This window comes from Lactuca serriola, chromosome 3 (genome assembly GCF_051521515.1).
Source record: "Lactuca serriola cultivar US96UC23 chromosome 3, Lser_US96UC23_V15, whole genome shotgun sequence".
NCBI classification, from domain to species: domain Eukaryota; kingdom Viridiplantae; phylum Streptophyta; class Magnoliopsida; order Asterales; family Asteraceae; genus Lactuca; species Lactuca serriola.
Window position 1 is genome coordinate 83,758,259 of NC_136410.1, and position 3,413 is coordinate 83,761,671.

Below are 3,413 nucleotides of genomic sequence, written 5' to 3' on the forward strand. Positions count from 1 at the left end.
ACGACTCCCTCCCTCTGACTTATGAGTACTACGGCTCCCCGTAGCATCACAACACCCTCTGACTGGCGAATACTACGGCTCCCCATAGCATCACGACTGTCTCTCTCTCTCTCACTTGTGAATACTACGGCTCCCCGTAGCATCACAACACCCTCTGACTGGTGAATACTACGGCTCCCTGTAGCTTCATCCTATACTATCATTCTCATTACAATGCCCCACTATGTTCACTAACTCATGCACCGAAGACTATCATAGATAGTTACACACACACTTGCCCCGATATGCATTACAGACTCTGGCGGCAACCGCCATAACATAGATCCTACCTCTACGGAGATCCACTTCCTTAAATAATCCCCCTTGATGACAATACACGAAGGGCTCCCACTGGAACCGTGGATACATGATACATCACTAGTCATCTCAGCTCAAGATTCACGAATAACTCCGAAATCAAGATATCATACCCGGATACCTCGATACACCCAAACAGAACATCACAAGATCCTGCCACACCCATTGATCTCCTGCCCCAAGCATCATATAGATACAATAATATATTTTCTCTGAATCCGATAATTATTTCCTATTTCACTCAATGCGCAACTTCAGTGCATCCAAACACTCAATTGGAATACAAGGAAGGCGCTAACTCTTCAGAACACACTGATGATCCTCCGAAACCCTTTCCACTACTGCTCAAAATCCAAGCAAGAATACACATCCCAACCCATGAGTTGGCTACTCAACAATCTTCTACCCATAATTCAACTCAGAAGTTCTCAACTGCCCATACCATCATTACGAGTCTTCCACTTCAAATGACTCTGACCACCACCAGATTCCTGAACATTGACCACCCGCCGTGGAGACACCCATCCTTGTCTCCGACATATAGCACATGCATTATCTCGCCCTGCACCTTTCCTTGATCACCAATGACCCTGATCTCATGAATTTAAGCCGCATGTTTCTATATCCAACCCTAACCGTTCTTGCACAAATCCCTGGTTCTCTCAATAACCACCTGGTTCTCCCCCACTTAGGGTTCGAACCATCACTATCTGACACATCGATAACCTCACAAACTATTTTCACCAGCAATAACGCACCTGCCCCTGGAAAGTGCTATGCAACGCCCGATAATCCCCCTTAAGGAAATCAATCGATCTCATAACTCTAAACCTCAGATGAAATCCTCAAGAACTTCTCGGCACGACTGCCTCTAGTCGTCTCAAGTCTCGTACCAATCTAATACCAAACAACTCAACTGTCCAAAAACATCACTGACTCATAGATTGGACCACAAAATCATCGTGCTCCCCCACCTCAACTCATCAACCAATGTTCCAACACATGGATCATCCCAAGAACAGGGACTCACTCCCATATTCAATACCCAACATAGATAGAAAACCCACTGCACTGCTAAACTTGACTGAACTCCCCACTAATACCACTACAATACACCCTACTGTACTCAAATAGGTGTAATGTGGTCCTTGACTATCTCAGTCCTGACTGACTATCTGTTCATGATAAATCACTGCCTCGCGGCACACATGCTACCTGACACTCTGGTGGAAGATCATCATCAATGACAACCTACAGGTTTTACCCCCAAACCCAAACTTAAACATCATGCTTCTCATGTTTTGCACACGAACATAATTAGTACCACCCAGATCATAGAAGGTGACATCTCCTCTATCGACTGATTGCTCAACTCAGACCGAAATTCTCCCCTCTCTCTGATTCCTTACTAAAAGACTCGGAGAGGCTCTCGATCTCCCTCTCAAGGGACACCTCTTCGAACTCAATCATGACCGGATAACCGGGGAACCACAAGCATCATTCACTACGAACCATGGTACTCATTCCATGACATCTCTTCTCAATATGCTCAGGTGTATGGTACCCAAACTATAACATCACTCCTCAATCCGCTCTGATGTATGGTACCCGAACCATAACATCACTCCTCAATCCGCTCCGATGTATGGTACTCGAACCATAACATCACTCCTCAATTCGCTCTGATGTATGGTACTCGAACCATAAAATCACTCCTCAATCCGCTCCGATGTATGGTACCCGAACCATAACATCACTCCTCAATCCGCTCTGATGTATAGTACTCGAACCATAACATCACTCCTCAATCTGCTCCGATGTATGGTACTCGAACCATAACATCACTCCTCAATCCGCTCCGATGTATGGTACCCGAACCATAACATCACTCCTCAATCTGCCCCGATGTATGGTACTCGAACCATAACATCACTCCTCAATCCGCTCCGATGTATGGTACCCGAACCATAACATCAATCCTCAATCCGCCCCGATGTATGCTACTCGAACAATAACATCACGCCTCAATCCGCTCTGATGTATGGTACTCGAACCATAACATCACTCCTCAATCTGCTCCGATGTATGGTACTCAAACCATAATATCACTCCTCAATCCGCTCCGATGTATGTTACTCGAACCATAACATCACTCCTCAATCCACTCTGATGTATGGTACTCGAACCATAACATCACTCCTCAATCCGCTCCTTAGAACCTCCAGAATACTCCCTGTATCAAGTATGGGTCCTCTGCTTTCAGTAGTATGGGCCCATACTACCTGCCACAACTACCCATACTTTCCACACGGACTATCCCGGAGCTCCTAAGTAGCTACTCGACCTGCTCTTTCACCAATCGCATCATGCGTGCTCGCTCTCCAGCGAAATTCTCTACTCTGCAAGCGCACTCATCTGGCTAAGGTTACTCCCTAGGCTCTTCCTAGATCCCCACACTTCTCTGCCATCAGCTGCTGAAGAGCTCCTAATGATGCCAGCCATCTACCTCCTGAATATCGTCATATTCACTTAGTAGCTGACTCCCATCATCAAGAGTTCCACAAAGCACAAAGCAAGCAGCATTCAGGCATTGAAACGTCCCCTTTAGTACAAAAAACCTCCTTAGGTTATTATCCACTCACCTTCCTCATTCGTGATGGATATCACTGAACTCTAACAACTCCACCCCACGTGGGCATCTGGCTACCCTCTCGGCAAGCTCCTCATATGCTCATATAGATACCTCTTCCATATTACTTCCTTGCTCAAATCCCCTAAAGATTTCCTGTTGGACACTCTCACTCAGCACATACTCAAAAGCACATCACATATATCAGCAACCCTAGGCTAAGGCAACACAAATCAGGCCACTCTAGTCCTAAAATATGAATTACCTAGCCTGCCTCTAGCATGCACACTATCTCATAAAACATATCACAAATATCATATAACACAAAAATAAGGTGTTTTGGGAAATCACCGTTCGGGCTCTGGCTGATTGTATACACTGCTCTTTTTGCTTTCTCTTTGAAACTCTTACTCTCTTTATAAAAACA